The sequence below is a fragment of the Hordeum vulgare genome, chromosome 2H (genome assembly GCF_904849725.1).
Source record: "Hordeum vulgare subsp. vulgare chromosome 2H, MorexV3_pseudomolecules_assembly, whole genome shotgun sequence".
In the NCBI taxonomy this organism is placed as follows: Eukaryota; Viridiplantae; Streptophyta; class Magnoliopsida; order Poales; family Poaceae; genus Hordeum; species Hordeum vulgare.
In genome coordinates this window covers 400,653,609-400,672,522 of record NC_058519.1, presented here as the reverse complement: position 1 = coordinate 400,672,522, position 18,914 = coordinate 400,653,609, and positions in this window count along the sequence as shown.

The window sequence follows — 18,914 nt, the reverse complement described above, 5'->3', positions numbered from 1 at the left end:
TGGCTTCTCTCATGAAAGCAAGTAGACGGTGGGTGAACGAATTACTGTCGAGCAATTGATAGAACCGCGCAAAGTCATGACGTTATATATGGCAATGATCATATCTATAGGCATCACGTCCAAAACAAGTATATCGATACTTTCTGCATCTACTACTATTACTCCACACGTCGACCGCTATCCAGCATGCATATAATGTATTGAGTTCATAAGAACAGAGTAACGCCTTAAGCAAGATGACATGATGTAGATGGTCAATCTCAAATCTATGATGAAAGCCCATCTTGTTACCCTTGATGGCAACAACACGATGTGTGCCTTGCTACCCCTTGTGTCACTGGGAAAGGTCACCGCACGGTATGAACCCAAAACCAAGCACTTCTCCCATTACAAGAATCATAGATCTAGTTGGCTAAACAAAACCCAAGACTCGGAGAGACTTACAAGGATATCAAATCATGCATATAAGAAATCAACAAAGACTCAAATATAATTTATAGATAATCTGATCACAAATCCACAATTCATTGGATCTCGACAAACACACCGCCAAAGAGGATTACATCGGATAGATCTCCATGAAGATCATGGAAAACTTTGTATTGAAGATCCAAGAGAGAGATCAAGCCATCTAGCTACTAACTACGGACCCGTAGTTCTGAAGTAGACTACTCATGAGTCATTGGAGAGGCGATGATGTTGATGTAGAAGCCCTCCAGCTCCAAAGTCCCCTCCGACAGGGCACCGGGAAGGGTCTCCAGATGAGATCTCGCGGAAACGGAAGCTTGCGGTGGCGGAAAATTGTTTTCGTGGATGCCCTGATTTTTCTGGGATTTTAGGGAATATATAGGCGAAAGAGCTAGGGCAGGGGAGCACCTGGGAGGCCACAAGCCTGGTCGCTGCGGGCCCCCCTCGCCGTGGCGTCAGGTCTTGTGGGCTCTCTGTGGGCCTCCTGCCTTGGCCCTCAAGTCCCCTGATCTTCTTCTGTTCTGGAAAAATTTATTTCAGGGATTTTATTCCGTTTGGACTCCGTTCCAAAATCAGATCTGAAAAGAGTCAAAAACACAGAAAAAACAGGAACTGGCACTTGGCACTGAATTAATAAGTTAGTCCCAAAAAAGATATAAAAGGTATATAAAACATCCAAAGTTGACAAGATAACAGCATGGAACTATCAAAAATTATAGATACGTTTGAGACGTATCAAGCATCCCCAAGCTTAACTCCTGCTCGTCCTCGAGTAGTGTCGTGGTTTTGTCACGGCAGATGTCCTCGTGAAAGGACTTAGTGTTGGAGCCATCACACCTTGGTGGCGACTCAAAGGGGTTGAACGGGAGCGAGACAGAGATTTACCCAGGTTCGGCCCCTCGTGAGGAGGTAAAAGCCTACATCCTGCTTTGTGTTGTATTGATGATGTTTCGATTACTAGGAAGGCGTAACTCGCCTGACCTAGCTCTCGATAATTTCTAACCTGCCCTCTCCTTCCCCGGGACTCGCCTTTATATACAGGTCGAGCCCTTAGGGTTTACAAGAGTCCTTGCCTTTACACAATTCGTGATTCTTTCTATCTCTAAGTCGCCATCTTTCCTAGACTTGGAGTTCTTACCAATGATGGATTCTTCCAAAGATCTTGAACCGCCATCCGGCTCCTAGGCTCATTGGGCCAAAGCTTGAATCCCCAAAGGATGGGTCGCCAGCTTGGTGACCCGGCCCAACTACGGCGAGTTACTTAACAGATAATATCCCCAACATTAGGCCCCAGATTTGACTTGAACCTGTTCACGCCAACTCTCACCTAGTTAGGGGCGACTCACTCTGCTCTTTTTACACGTCATACACTTAATCCTCCACCCCTTGTAGGAATATCCAAGTCGCCAAACCGTTTTTTTTTGTTAACACCATCTTATCCCTTTAATCTCGGAAAAAATGATGATGCAATCTCCAATGGATCTTTCGGCACAGATACCCCAAAAATCTCGGCGCTATTAAAGCGAATTTTTATCCTGTTTTCAGTTCCCGCGCGAAGCGCCTCGATTCCAGCACCTGACCCAATAAATAGGCTTCGGGGAAGGGGGCAGGGCACATCCCCACCTACCCATTCTGTTGGCCCCTTCTTCCTCGTGACTACATCGAGAACTCCATCACCGCCCGAGGTCCTCCGTCTCTGGCCACCGCGTCCGACGCATCTCTAGGCCGACCAAGTGCGCAACATCCACCGCGGATCTTCCTCGGTCATCTCCGGTCGCCACCATCAGGTCAGCCCTTCGCCATTATAAGTAGATCTTAGCTCCTCGATGTTCATCGCCTGCCGGTTCCTTAGAACACCTCGAACACCTCCATAGGCGACAATTGATTTACAACAGCAATGGTAGGCACGGTAGTATTGACCACATGCTCGGCCCACTAGCTCCTGTATGGGGATCTTAAAAAAGGCCTCTGTCAAATCTCCTTCAATGCTTTTACCCTAGCCATAGACGGTTTCACTTTATCCGGGCCTTTTTTCATTCATTTTAACTTGCCCGTAGATCTGTATTTTGCTGCCCGTCGTGTAGAAACCTGTTTATAGATCCTGATGCTGTGAGATTGTTTCTCTAAACTATAGGAAATTCTTAAGTCGCCTCTGTGCCCAGATCCGGCCCTTTATTGGCGAGCTAATAAACCCCTTTAACCACTCAGTAAATATTTGGCGGGTTAATAGATTCCCTTAGCCGCCCAACAGATGTTTTGGCGAGTTAATTTACCTGTGAACCTCTCCTCTGTAGCTATGGGCACCGTGTTCAAGGCCGATTGGCTCCCAACCAAAGTCGACGATGCTTTCCTCAACGATTGCGTGAAGACGGGGAATCTTGACCCGAAAGAAGTTATCGGATGGCGATCCGGGTTAGGCGAGAGATCCCCAACCCGAAGGAAGGGGAAACAGTTGGCTTTGCTGAGCACCTCGAACGGGGGTTTAAGCCGCCAGGGTCAAAATTCCTCAGAGATGCTATGACCTTTATGAATGTCCGCCTCCAAGACCTGGGCCCCAACTCGATTAGCAACATATGCCAGTTACAAGTATTCTGTGAAGCCTACTTGCGGATGGAATCTTCAGTCCCTTTGTTCTGGTACTTTTTCCATTTGAATTGCCAGACCAAGTTTGCCAATGGTCCTAGCTTAGAACTTGGAGGTGTCAACGTTCAACGCCGCAGGGATAGCTCATTCCCATCACTCGCCATGCCAAGCCATCCCAAAGGCTAGGGCGAGTCTTGGTTTTATTGCCAGGAAACTTCTCCTGAGGGTGAAAACAAACTCCTCGGCTATAGAAAGGAACACCTTCCTACAAAATTTAAACTTCCAGACAAGCTCACCGAAGAAGAGGAGTCAGATTTTATTCCGGTGCTATCCGAGTTACGATCTGTGACAAACAATGGTCTCACTGGGGTTGATCTGATCTGCTGCTGGGTGGAATGGCGCATCCTTCCCTTGAGTCCCCGAGATGGCTTAATGTGTGAGTTTGATGGCACTTTGGACCACCCCCAATGCTACTTCCGCACAGCACTCACAGAGAATGATATTGTGACCATCATCAAGAAGTTAACCGGCGAGCCCATGGGGCTTAAGCCATTCTGCAAGATTAACCCGGCTCCTAAGGTAAATAACTTAACCCGCCTTTGATTTATTCTTTTTGACTTACTTGAATTCTGATTCGCATAATAAAAATTCCACTTCAGAAAGGCGACCGATTCTGGTCCAAGAGGCCGAAAAAGATGGCCCTCGAGCAAGCTAGGCCGCCTCCAAAAAAGAAAACCAAGAGCAAAAGCAAAGCCGCCATCACTGATCGTCTGATGTGGACGAATCCCAAATCGGCGACGTATCTTCAGAGGTAAAATTCTATCTTCTTTGTCTTGACATCCGTTGTTATAGTTTGTGCTTACACCTGTGCATCTCTTATGTATAGAATGATGGTAACGAAAGCCAAGAAGACTCCATAGAGGTAATTTCTATTTCCTCCGACTCATCTTCTCCTCCGCCTAAGCCGGCCAGGCGGGTTTGTGGGAAAGTTCCATGTCTCACCCAAATGCTTGTCTGGATCCTAATTTCCTTTTGAAGAAAGCGCAACATGCTTCCTATCGGAAGACTCGGAGCCACCTTAGAGATTTGGTGTCCGGGTTACCAGCGAAAACTCCTACCAAGAAGCGGCAGAATGAGTTATCTTTTAGCAGCGTCCCCGTTTGCTTCGTTTTGGATCATACTTATAACTTGCTCATATTTTGAGGTGTTACTTTTGCAGAATTCTCCCCCTTCGTTGGGCGACTCAGTGATGTCAGCCCTTTCGCCAATGATCCGCGTTCAAGGGTAGGTCTTTATAATACTTACATTTGTCCTGATGATGATGATGCCTGCCTTTATGCATAACCCCTTCTCTTTTTAGAGCACAAGCGAAGAAAAGGAAAACTGGTGGATCAACTTCCACTCTAGCTCCAGAACCTAAAGAAAAACCGGCGCCGACTCAGGCTAACCCGGTAAAGGATAAACCTGATGACCAAGCGGACCTCCCAAGTTCTCCCAAGGAAGGCACGGAAACGCCCAAACCACCAAGTCCGTTGAAAACGGCAGAAGATCCGTATGCTGTAATCATCACTGGTACTGGCTTCTCTAAGCCGGCTTTGGCAGTCTTGTCGAAGCATGTATCAACATCAACCCAACCTTCTACTGGACATGAAATTTTCAAGGCCAAACTTTCCCAGTATGAGAATCTTGAATTTAAAGAGCTCTGCTCCGGCTTCGCAAGTCGCCTGGAGACAAGTTATGAACTGGAGAAGAATCTGCTCCTTACGATGAAGAATAAACATGATGTATGCCTTAATGCATACCCTCCTCATTAGCCCCCAAGGGCCGGGTCATCTGTTAAAAGATGAGCTGGGTCTTGATGTTAGAAAAAACTTTCGACCTGTAACCCCCAAGGGCCGGGTCATCTGTTGAAAGATGAGCCGGGTCTTGATATTAAAAAAATATTTCGACTTGTAACCCCCAAGGGCCGGGTCATCGTTTGAAAGATGAGCCGGGTCTTGATATTAGAAAAAACTTTCGACCTGTAACCCCCAAGGGCCGGGTCATCTTTTGAAAGATGAGCCGAGTCTTGATATTAGAAAAAACTTTCGACCTGTAACCCCCAAGGGTCGGGTCATCTTTTGAAACATGAGCTAGGTCTTTATGTTGTATAATTTTGTTTAAAAAATTATACATTAGCCCCCAAGTGTCAGAGATGTTGCTTGCAATAATTCTGAGACTTGCCCCTTGATAATATACTTGACAGGAATCTCTTGCCCAAGCTGAGTCAATGTTGGGCGACTTAAAGAAAAGTTTAGCCGACCAGCAAGACGCGCGGGCTAAAGCGAAAGAAAAATATCAAGTGATCTCATCTGAGATGGAGAAGCTGAAGGCCTCCCACAAGAAGGCTCAAGCTGATCAAGCCGCCGCGCTAAAGCGGGTGGAAAAGGCTGAAACAAAACTGGAAACCATGCAACAAGAGCTAGCCGGCTTAAAGCAACATATCTCCAACATGGCACATGCTATCTTTGGTAAGAAGCAAACCCTGATCTTTTACTTTGTAAAAAACTTAGTGTGAAGAAGTCACTGACCATTATTATCCCTTATATAGGTCCAAGAGCCGCCAACCTTCAGGATGACTGTATCTTGAGGTTAAAGGCGATTTACACATTGACGGAGCAGCTGTATACCAGAAGCGTGCTGACCGTGAAGGCAGTGATGGGCACCAAGGAACCCATAACATCAATCAAAAAGATGCTTGGCTGCTTATCTACCCTTCCGCCTCAGATAGGTGAGCTAACCTGATCAGCCGCCCGGAAAGGGGTACTGACTACTTTGAGTTGGTGCTTAGCATATGCTCCAGAGTTGAAACCTGAAGAAGTAGCAGCAGGCTTTCCCCATCTCAAGGACGACGGGTCAGAATTTACTCAAGATGATTATCAGCATGTTGTCAAAGAATCACGCTCGGCGGCGCCTCAGCTTGCAGCAAGCTTGGATTTGTCAAAGTATCAAGATGCTTATGATGATAAGAACAAGAAAATAAATCTGCCAACCTTTGTGACAACCAGCTTGACTCCTCGTCGACCCAAGAACCCTTTTGATTTGGAGGCGGATCTCTCGATATTTTTGAATGATGAAGTTGAATTCGCTGCCCTATCTAAGTGCAATTGGGTGTTGGGCGACTTACAACTTGAAGTCGGCCAGAGCTCAAGGCAAACTGACCCCGGGGCACCAGCAGAGTAGATCTTCAGTGAATTGGCCATCCGAGCCATGTAATAGGTTATTGTAGAAAAAAATCCTGTTCTGCGATTTTTTAAAACCCTTATGTCGCGCTCGGGGCGCCTTATGATGCTTGACCCGCCATGTTAGTAGATATTTTGATCATCAACCTGTTGGGCTAAAAACATACATCAAACCACCTCAGTGAGTAATGGATGATAATAAATGATAACCGACTCAAGACGTTCTGGCGAATTATGTGCAGAAGAGCCTGGTTCAAAAAGATCCGGCGAGTCGTACAAATTTGTGAAACCTTGTGGCAGTGCCAGGAAGGTGAAAGTAAGAATTTCGTCGGCTCGTTCAAGTCGCGACAGGATAGGACGAGTTAGATAAACTCAAGTGCTACCCGACGGAGACTTTTTGTGTAAAAAAGCTCAAGTATTTAGACTGGCTGATCAGACACGAGTCAAGCTTCAGTGAAGCAGGTTCAGTGAACCAATGGTTTCTCTATTCTCCATGTGGGGCGCTAGCCGGTACCATGCATGTTTTAACCAAGGCGAGTTCAGGGTCCATAAAGCGGAGTAACTTGCCAAGAGTTCATGGGTCCATATGACGATTGGCCAACACACAGTCCAGTATAACCATTTGTAATGCGGTAATTTTTCGCTAGCCAAATGGGTAGTAAGGCTGATCTCAGTGAGAGGAAACCCCCAAGTGACCTATGATTAGGGGAAAGACCGGTCATAGGATTGTAGAAGCGTATACACTCTTACCACAAAACGACTTGGGAGAAAATAGCCCCCAAGTAAGCCGGCCTAGTCCACAGAGTCATATAAGGCGCCCATGTTTGAATCGCGTGCTTGTAGCGAATTGATCCTCTTTGGCTTATCGATACCCAGTGTTGTAATAAGCGCAGCATGGCGACTTATGCTCTCTGGTATGGATAGCGTCCATGCTTGGGCGACTTGTCGAAGAGCAATAAAGATCCATGCTTTCAATAAGATGAAGTGGCAGGAAATCCCGAGAATTCGTGGGCATCAACTTTATTGCTTTATAAAAATGAAAGACTAACAATTTTCAGGAGAAGAAAAAACGGAGCCAATAGCTCAAGTGTCATAAGTCCGCAAGTGGGCTATGTTCCAGGGGCGAGTTGGCTCAGCCTCCGTGGTTGACCGATCAGGCCGAAGATCCACCCGATAGTATGACCCATTGCGAAGGCTTTTGCTGACGACGAACGGTCCTTCCCATGGTGGTGATAACTTATGCATGCCAGTGCGATCTTGGATCAATCGGAGCACTAAGTCGCCCTCCTGAAAAGTTCGGCTCTTGACCCGGCGGCTATGATAACGCCGCAAGTCCTGCTGATAAATAGCCAATCGGACGGCAGCCAAGTCGCGTGCTTCCTCCAAAGCGTCCAAAGAATCCTGACGCGCCAACTCGTTGTCCTGTTCCACATAATTAGCAACTTTGGGCGAGTCATGCCTAATGTCACTGGGAAGAACGACTTCTGCTCCGTATACTAGGAAAAAGGGAGTAAAACCCGTAGAACGGTTTGGGGTGGTTCGGATGCTCCATAATACTGAAGGCAACTCCTCAACCCAACACCCTGGGGTGCGCTCCAGGGGAACCATAAGTCGGGGCTTGATTCGCCCGTTCCGCTTGCCCATTAGATTGTGGATGAGCGACCGCAGATACATCGAGCCAAATGTGCTCACGGTGGCAAAACTCCTGCTTCGCTCCTTGTGATAGATTTGTACCATTATCAGTGATAATGCTGTGTGGATATCCAAACCGGAAGATCAGTTTTTTCAAGAATTTAACTGTTGTTTCTGCATCACAGGCGCCAACAGGTTCTGCTTCGACCCACTTGGTGAATTTGTCAACCGCCACCAGTAGATGAGTTTTTTTGTTGGATGACATCTTAAAGGGGCCAACCATGTCTAGACCCCAGACCGCAAAAGGCCAAGTGATAGGTATCATCCTTAGTTCTTGAGATGGTACATGAGCGTGTCGTCCGTAGCGCTAACAGCCATCACATCGACGAGCTATCTCTTCTGCGTCCGCATGAGCCGTCAACCAAAAGAATCAGTGACGGAACGCCTTTGAGACCAGGGAACGTGACCCGGCGTGATGCCCACAATCTCCGGCATGGATGTTGTTCAGAATTATGCACCCTTCTTCGGAAGAAACGCATCGTTGGAATACCCCAGAAGTGCTTCGCTTATATAAATCGCCATTGATGATGACCATGGATTTGCTCCGACGAACAATTTGGCGAGCCAACACCTCATCCGAAGGTAACTCGCCTCGTGCAAGGTATGACAAATAAGGAAGAACCCAATCCGGCGTAACGCGGAGAGCCGCCACAAACTAGGACTCAGGGTCTGGTATCGCCAACTCCCCTTCTGAGGGCAACCTCACGGAAGGATTATGCAAAATATCCAGAAAAACATTGGGATGAACTGGCTTACGTTGCGAGCCGAGACGTGAAAGGGCGTCAGCTGCTTCGTTAAGTCGCCGGTCGATATGATCAACTTGATAGCCATGGAAATGACCCGCCACATCAGACACAACCCTTCTGTAAGCCGCCATCAGGGGGTCCCGAGAGTCCCAAGTACCTGAAACTTGTTGAGCCACCAGATCAGAATCGCCAAGACATCTGACACACGTGAGGTTCATCTCCTCGGCGGTTCGCAAACCATGAAGCAAGGCTTCATACTCTGCAGCATTGTTGGTGCACGGGAACATTAGTCGAAGAACATAACCGAACTTGTCTCCCTGGGGTGAAATCAACACCACGCCAGCTCCCGAGCCTTCCAATTGCCTAGACCCATCAAAATAAATAGTCCAGTACGTGAGGTTAGGCCTGTCTTCCGGAATCTGCAATTCGGTCCAATCATTGATGAAGTCGACCAATGTCTGGGATTTGATAGCCGTACGAGGGGTGTACCGTACGTGGTGCGGCCCAAGTTCAATTGCCCATTTGGCGATTCGCCCCGTTGCTTCTCGGTTCTGGATGATGTCCCCAAGAGGAGCGGAGCTAACCACCGCGATGGGATGCTCTTGGAAATTGTGTTTGAGCTTCTGACTCGCCATAAAGACCCCATAGACCAGCTTCTGCCAGTGCGGGTAACGTTGTTTGGAGAGGGTTAACACCTTGCTAATGAAGTACACCGGGCGTTGCACCGGATATTCCTTTCCTTCTTCCTTCCGTTCGACAGCTACTGCCACGCTCACCGCCTTGGAGTTCGCCGCGATGTACAGAAGCATCAGTTCCTTTTCAGTCGGGCTGGCCAAAACTGGCGGGTTAACCAGCTGCTGCTTCAAGGCTTCAAAAGCTTCATTGGCCTCGTCTGTCCAAACAAAATGATCAGATTTCTTAAGCAACTGATAGAGGGGAATAGTTTTCTCCCCCAGGTGGCTTATAAAGCGACTTAAAGCCGCGATACGACCCGCCATGCGTTGAACTTGATTGATATTTGCTGGTTTCCCAAGCGAAGTAATTGCCTCAATTTTGTCCGGGTTGGCCTCGATGCCGCGTTCGGACACCAAGAAACCAAACAATTTTCCCGCGGGAACGCCAAAGACACATTTGGTAGGATTAAGCTTCATCTGATACACCCGCATGTTGTCAAAAGTTTCCTTTAGATCCTCCAAGAGCGTCTCCCTCCTACGAGTTTTAACCACAATCTCATCAACGTAAGCGTGGACGTTGCGTCCGATTTGGCCATGGAGACAGTTTTGGATGCAGCGCTGGTAAGTCGCCCCGGCGCTCTTGAGCCCGAACGGCATGGACACATAACAAAAAGCCCCAAATGGGGTTATGAAAGCTGTCTTCTCCTGATCTTCCACAGACATCTTGATTTGGTGATATCCGGAATAGGTGTCCGGGAAACACAGACGCTCGCAGCCCGCCACTGAATCAATGATTTGATCAATGCGGGGAAGGGCGAAAGGGTCCTTTGGACAAGCTCTGTTAAGGTCGGTGTAGTCAATGCACATGCGGAAGGTGCCGTTCTTCTTGAGCACCAGGACCGGGTTAGCCAACCACTTGGGGTGGAAGACCTCTACGATGAATCCGGCGGCCAAAAGACGGGCGACTATTCCTCGATTGCCAAAAGACCTCTAGGATGAATCCGGCGGCCAAAAGACGGGCGGCCAAAAGATATTGCTGAATCGGCTTTGCCTTAGGGTCAACATTAAGATGGTGCTCCACGAATTCTCTCGGAACACCAGGCATGTCAGAAGGTTTCGATGCGAAGATGTCCCAATTCTCACGGATGAATTCGATGAGTGCGCTTTCCTATTTGGGATCCAGACCCGCCCCGATAGTAAACTGCTTGGATGAGTCGCGAGGAACGAAATCCACCATCTTAGTGTCATCCGTTGGTTTGAACTTGAGGGGCGGCTCAGCATTTGTTGTTGGCTTCTTGAGGGGTGACATATCTGCCGGATCAACATTGGCTTGGTGATACTTGAGCTCTTCTGCAGCACAAGCGACCTCTGCGTAAGCCACATCTCCTTCCTCACACTCTCTTGCTATCCTCCTGTCACCATCAACCATGATGGGTCCCTTAGGATCCGGCATCTTAAGTTTAAGGTAAACATAGCAGGGGCGAGCCATGAAACGGGCGTAAACCGGTCGCCCAAACAACGCATGATAAGGGCTCTTTAACTTGACCACCTCAAATATAAGTGACTCGCTCCTGTAGTTGGATGTTGTTCCAAAAGCCACAGTGAGTTTGACCCGGCCAATTGGGTATGCCGACTTACCTAGGACGATACCGTGGAATACCGTGGTTGACGGCATTAGGTCTTTCTCCAGCAGGTTCATCCTTCGAAAGGTGTCGAAGTATAATATGTTGATGCTGCTGCCACCATCCATAAGCACCTTCGATAGGGTATATCCTCCGACTTGAGGGGCCACGACCAATGCTAAGTCGCCGGGGTTGTCAATTCTGGGCGGGTGATCCTCCCTACTCCACGAGATAGTCTGCTCGGACCAGTGGAGGTACCCGGGGAGCGCCGGCTCAGATACACTATACGTTCGGTGCTTCACCTTCTTATCTCGCTTATAGGCATTGGTGGTGAACACGTGGTATTGCCCGCTGCTTAATTGTTTGGGATTGTTGCGGAACCCGCCATGATCATCCTGCCCCTGCGAAGCCCCCTACGGGGGTGGCTGCTGAAACACTCCGGGCGGGTTATACCGCTGTTGGTTATGCACCGGATACTGGCCGCTGCTTGGTTGTGAGCCGCCGTGAGCCCCTGGTTCGGGGAAGTCGCCGAACGGGTTCTGACGTTGATTAGGTGCACCGAACTGTTCCTGTCGTTGGCCCTGGTCACCGTTTTGGCCCTTTTTGATTGCCTCCACTCGAAATTCCTGCATCACGTAACATTCCTCCCAAGAGTGAGTCGCCGGTCCGTCCGCCATGGCATGGTGTGGGCAGGGGCCCTTAAGTATCTCATTATAATTGCGTGGCTTCTTGCCATTGTAACCCCTCTTCTTCTCGCGCTCGTTGCCGTTATTAGCATTGGTGTTGGCGACGAAGTTCGTGGACCCTTCCTGCTGCCTTCTCTTGCCGTTCCCCCCATGATTATGGTGGGTGCGTCCCTGAAGCCGGGTGTGGTTTTTGGATGACTCGCCTTTCCTCAGCGAGTTGGCTTTGCTGTCATCCTCTCCTTGATCTTTAGTATCGTCTGCTTCGGCGTACCTAGTGAGGGTGTCCATCAATTCTCCCATATCCTGGACCTTTCGCTTGAGTCGCCCCAGCTTCTGCACCAAGGGATCATAGTGGTAGTTTTGCTCCAAGATCAACACAGCCCGAGCCGCCGTGGTGCCGTCCGATGAGTGGATGCTTTCTGCGACCCGCCGCGTCCAGTGGTGTGCCGACTCATCGGGGTGCTGTAAATCGACTATCGTCATTGGGCGCTTGCAAGTTCCTCGGAAATTTTTGATGAAACGCTCTTTCAGTTCAGCCCAAGTCTGGATGGAGTTGGGTGCAAGGTTTTTCATCCAAGTGCGCGCCGTCCCTTCAAGCATCATTGTGAAGTACCTGGCACAGACCGCTTCATTTACATCGAGAATGTCCATGGCAATTTCGTAACTCTCAACCCATGACGCCGGCTCAAGGTACGGGGTGTAATTGGGCACCTTCCTTGGTCCTTTAAAATCTTTCGGGATCCGCTCATTGCGAAGGGAGGGGGCCAAGCATGGCACCCCTACTTGCCTGCCGCCTCCAGTAAGCGGCGATGGGCCGGTTTGAATGTCCGGGTTATCCCGGCCCGGCGGGTCCCGGTGGTCAGGCGGGTTAACCTGAGGCACGTGTCGCGGTCCGCTGGTTATGGCGGGTTGGTCCTCTGGCCGGCTCCTAGTGCGGCTCGGTTGGGGGGTGGAGTGTAGCCGATCGAGGCTGTGCGAGAACTGTGCGTTTTGAACCACTGTCGTCTTCAACATCTCAATGGCATTTCTTGCTTCTATTTCGGTCGGAGTGTTGCCTCTCGAGTCACCAATTTTCGGTGTTCAAGCGGGCTGTCTCAGGGGTGATCTGAGTTTATCGGGTCTCAATCCTGGCGGCTTCTGCTTCAGCATCTCGCTGAGCCTTTGCCACCTCATCTCTTAGCTTTGCCAACTCGGCATTTATCGTGCCCTAGTTTTCTGTTGTTACAGGGGTCACCATGATCCTTGTGATTTCCGCCGTCAAATCCACCAAGATCGCAGCTGGGCTCTTGGATGTCTCGCCAGCCCCATCGTTGCCTGCGGGGTTTTGCTCGGGCTGAGTCGCCCCTGCCATGTACACGGAAATCTGACGGCGGGTCCGGTCGAGGACCTCGGGCTCCATTGCCACGGACAGGTCTCCGAGGCAGCCCCTGTGTAGAGACTGAATTGAATATATGTCGCCCATGGATGATTTGTCATCGGTGTTGACCGGCGTAGTCTCCTGAGTTGCCGATCGCTCTGGTTCATCAGATCCCTGTGTGAAGCCAACGAAGACCGGGCGCGTTAGGTTTGGCATCACAACAGGGCGGACAGACCTGGCCGGCTCGACGATGTCGGTGGATATGTCCGGCTCAGGCGCAGGCGATCCAACCATGCCGACAAAGATGTTGATCTTGCCGAAGGGGATTCTGTAGCCGGATTCGATTGAATCGGCCTCGGGCCCCCACAGCGAGTTGTTGATGTAGTACTTTCCGCGGCGGCTCCATGTCATGAGCCCAGCCGCGTAGCTCCCTGACCCTGGTAGGGCTCCCTTTGAGAATGCAACTCCACCGTGCGTAGGCCCCACGGTGGGCGCCAACTATAGTGGTTTTGTCACAGCAGATGTCCTCGTGAAAGGACTTAGTGTTGGAGCCATCGCAGCTTGGTGGCGACTCAAAGGGGTTGAACGGGAGCGAGACAGAGATTTACACAGGTTCGGCCCTCGTGAGGAGGTAAAAGCCTACGTCCTGCTTTGTGTTGTATTGATGATGTTTCGATTACAAGGAGGGCGTAACTCGCCTGACCTAGCTCTCGATAATTTCTAACATGCACTCTCCTTCCTCGGGACTCTCCTTTATATACAGGTCGAGCCCTTAGGGTTTACAAGAGTTCTTGCCTTTACACAAGTCATGATTCTTTCTATCTCTATCTCGCCATCTTTCCAAGACTTGGAGATCTTCCCAATGATGGATTCTTCCAAAGATCTTGAACTGCCATCCGACTCCTGGGCTCATTGGGCCAAAGCTTGAATCCCCAAAGGATGAGTCACCAGCTTGGTGACCCGGCCCAACTAGGGCGGGTTACTTAACAGATAATATCCCCAACAAGTAGGGAAGTGATAAAGAATGAATTTTTGATGTTTTCATGCTACCTAGCATAGATGTCCTTTGTAAGTCCTCTTATGTGACGTGAATGTTCAGATCCATTAGATTCAAAACAATAGTTTGCTATTGACGTGGAGACAATAATATTTCAAGCAAACTAGCAAGGTAATCATGAACTTTCAAAATAACAAGGCCAAAAGAAAGTTATCCCTACAAAATCATATAGTCTGGCTATGCTCTATAATCCTTGCATAACGAATTTAAATCATGCACAACCTCGGTATTGGCCAAATAATTGTTTTCACGCCTTTACTTTCTCAAACCTTTTCAACTCTCATGCAATACATGAGCGTTAGCTATGGTTTTCGCACTATAAGTGGAATGGATTGTGGTGGAGGTTGCAAGGCAAACAAGGAGAAGATGGTCACATTGACTAGGCATATCAACGAGCTATGGAGATGCTCATCAATAGATATCAATGTGAATGAGTAGAGATTGCCATACAAATGATGCACTAGAGCTAAGAGTATGTGAAAGCTCTTAAAGAAAACTAGTGGGTGTGCATCCAACTTGCTTGCTCACGAAGACCTAAGGAAATTTTGAGGAAGCCTATCATTGGAATATACAAGCCAAGTTAAATAATGAAAATTTCCCACTAGCTATATGGTGGTGACAAAATGAGAGACTCTCAATTATGGTTATTAATAAGCACAAGCGTGGAAAGATAGTAGCACTGTCCCTTCTCTCTTTTTCTCTCATTTTTTTTGGTGGGCTCTTTGGCCTCTTTTTTTATTTTTTATTTATTTTTGTGGGCACCTTTGGCCTCTTTTATTTCCTCACATGGGACAATGCTCCATCAATGATGATCATCACACTTACAACTCAAAACTTAGAGCAATGATGACTCTATATGTAATGCCTTCGGTAGTGTACCGTGACAATGATCTAGCATGGCATAGACATCAATGGAAGCATCATGCTAGCTATCTTATGATCATGCAATGGCAATGTAGAAGTGGTGGCACATGTCATGGTGGTAGTTGCATGGAAATATATCTCGGAATGGCTTTGAAAAAGCCATAGTAGGTAGGTATGACGGCAGTTTTGAGGGAGGCTAATGGTGGGTTTTATGCACCGGCGAAAGTTGCACGACACTAAAGAAGATAGTGATGGTGGAAGGTGAAAGTGCATCTAAACCATGGACTCAACATTAGTCATGAAGAACTCATATACTTGTTGCAAAAGTTTTAGTAGTAATCGAAACAAAGCATTCAACGCATACTCCTAGGGGAAGGGTTGGTAGGTATAAACCATCGCGCTATCCCGACCGCTACACAAAGGATGACAATCAATAAGCTAATCATGCTCAGACTTCATCACATAGCGGTTCACCATACGTGCATGCTACAGGAATCACTAACTTTAACACAAGTATTTCTAGATCCACAACACCTTACTAGTATAACTTCAATATTACCACAAACACAACTCAAAACTAATCGAGATGAATCAAACTGCTCTAACTACTCAATGCACATGAAGGTGGAAGTTTTCATATCCCTTTGGATAACTACCCCTTTTGAGACTACTTTCATAGCATAGATCAACTACCACGCCACGCACTGCCGTGCTCCAAAAGATAGAAGTGAAACACATAGAGCAAAATCAACTAGCTCAAAAGATATAAGTGAAACACATGTGAGCTGAATTGCCTAACCAAAGGATATAAGAGAGGCTCGACAAAATCACGATGAGTGCATGTCTATCTCTCTAGGTGTGCAGCAAGGAAGATTGTGACACAACAAAAATAAAAGACTCCTATGATACAAGACGCTCCAAGCAAAACACATAACATGTGGTGAATAAAAATATAGCCCCAAGTAACGTTACCGATGGAGTGAAGACGAAAGAGGGGATGCCTTCCCGGGGCATCCCCAAGCTTAGGCTTTTACGGCATCCTTGAATCAACTTGGGATGCCTTGGGCATCCCCAAGCTTGAGATCTTGCCACTCTTTATCTCTTTGTCCATAAGAACTTCACCCAAAACTTGAAAACTTCACAACACGAAACTTAAACAGAAACTCGTGATAACATTAGTATAAGAAAGCAAACCACCACTTCCTTAGGTACTGTAGCAAAGTTAAATTCTACTTATGTTGATGTCGGGTTACTGTATTTTCAATCTTCCATGGCTAATACCCCCCGATACTATCCATAGTTTCATCAAAATAAGCAACCAACTCAACAAAAACAGAATCTGTTAACAGCAGACCAATCTGTAGCAATCTGTATAGTTCGTATAATTCTGGTACTTCATGACTAATGTTACGACAGTCTGAAGAATTTGCATAGCAATCAGCAGAAAAAAGAATCAACTCAAAAGCTCTTACATAAAAACAATGAAAATTCTTTTCATGAGCAGAAAGTTTCTGTCTTTTCCAGCATGACCAAACGATCATCCCCAAGACTAATCATAACGGTTTTACTTGGCACAAACACAAAAGAAACACCAAAACACAATCATAACAGAATTATGAAAGTGTGTAAAACACAAAACAGAAAGAAAAAGGATAGATTCGTTGGGTTGCCTCCCAACAAGCGCTATTGTTTAATGCCCTTAGCTAGGCATAAGGTGATGGAATCACGTATAGTCATCTTTGGTGCTCAAACCATAAGTAGCCCTCATCATAGATTCATAAGGCAATCTTATTTTCTTTCTGGGAAATGCTCCATGCCATTCTTTAGAGGAAATTGAAATATAATATTCCCTTCCTTCATATCGATGATAGCACCAATATTCCTTAGGAAAGGTCTACCAAGATTAATGGGACATGAAGGATTGCAATCTATGTCAAGTACAATGAAATCCATGGGTACATAGTTCTTATTTGCAACAATAAGAACATCATCGATCCTTCCCATGGGTTTCTTGACAGTAGAATCCGCAAGATGCAAATTAAGAGAACACTCTTCAATCTCATGAAAACCAAGAATATCACATAAAGACTTTGGAATCGCGGAAACACTAGCACCCAAATCACACAAAGCATTGCATTCATAGTTTTTGATTTTGATTTTGATAGTAGGTTCCCACTCATCATGAAGTTTTCTAGGTATAGAGACTTCTAGTTCGAGTTTCTCTTCAGGAGATTTCATCGTAGCATCTACGATATGTGCGGTAAAGGCTTTGCTTTGGCTATAAGCATGTGGAGAGTTTTTGATTTCTTCTACTCCACTCTCCACACCTTTATCATCCAGATTGGTGGACTCCGAATCATTGGGGCGTTTTTCAACCAAAGTGGATTCATACCCAGCCCCTTCATCAATAGGTTTGACACAAGAAAACGAAGATTCAAGAGGAGTCACACCAAGCACTTCAAGATCTTCGTGATTTGCATCACTAGAACGCGCCCTTTTAAACCATTCATGCCTAGCGCGAATTTGGGAGGTTCTTTCTTTGCTCTCATTCATGGAGACACGCATAGCTTTTAAAGTTTCATACAAGTTCACCTTGGGAGGAGCATATCTAACTTTAAAAGCATCAATATCACAAGACATCCTATCAACTCTCTTAGCCAAATCGTCTATTTTGAGTAGTTTTTCCTCTATGGACGCATTGAAAATCTTTTGAGAGTTGATGAACTCTTTGATATTACTCTCTAAATCAGAGGGTAATTTTTTATGATTTCCATAAGTGTTGTTGTAGGAATTGCCATAATTGTTAGAGGAGTTACTAGGAAAAGGCCTAGGAACATAGTTTCCTCTAAAAGCATTGTTGTTGCCAAAATTGTTCCTACCAACAAAATTAACGTCCAAACTAGCGTTGCTACTCTCAATCAAGGAAGATAGTGGCATGTCATTAGGATCTAAAGGAGCATTTCTACTAGCAACCAAATTCATCAACTCGTCCATCTTAGCACTAAGCGAGTTAATTTCTTCTATAGCGTGTACCTTTTTGCTAGCAGGTGACCTTTCAGTGTGCCACTAAGAGTAGTTGGTCATGATATTGTCTAGGAGTTTTGTAGCTTCTACTAACGTGATTTCCATGAATGTTCCACCTGAGCCGGAGTCCAAGATATTGCGAGAAGCAAAATTCAAACCAACGTAAAAGATTTGTATAATCATCCACAAACTCAAGCCATGAGCGGGACAATTTCTAATCATTAACTTCATCCTCTCCCAAGATTGTGCAACGTGTTCATGATCAAGTTGCTTGAAATTCATGATATCGTTATGGAGAGAGCTAATCTTAGACGGCGGAAAATACTTGGATATGTAAGCATCTTTGCACTTATTCCAAGAATCAATACTATTTTTAGGCAAAGAAGAAAACCAAGTTTTCGCACGATCTCGCAAAGAGAACGAAAAAAGCTTCAACTTAACAACATCATTATCCACATCTTTCTTCTTTTGCATATCGCAAAGTTCAATGAAAGTATTGAGATGGGATGCGGCATCTTCACTAGGAAGGCCAGAAAATTGCTCTTTCATAACAAGATTCAGCAAGGCGGCGTTGATTTCATATGATTCCGCACTAGTTTGGTGTACTAAAAATCATTATTATTAGTATTCGAGAACTCGCAAAGTTTGGTGTTTTCAGCCATGATGACTTCAACAAACCAACAAGAGCACAAGCAAGCAAGAAAACTGGCAAAGGAAAACGGCAAAAGGCAAATAAAAATGGCAAAGGAAAAAGGCAAATGAAAACGGCGAATGTGAGGTGGGGGAGAGGAAAACGAGAGGCAACTAGAAAAAAAGGTAAATGCAAGAGATGAGTTTGTGACACCTACTTGGATAGATCTTGACTTGATCTCTCCCCGGCAACAGTGCCAGAAATACTTCTGCTACGGCAACAAAAGACC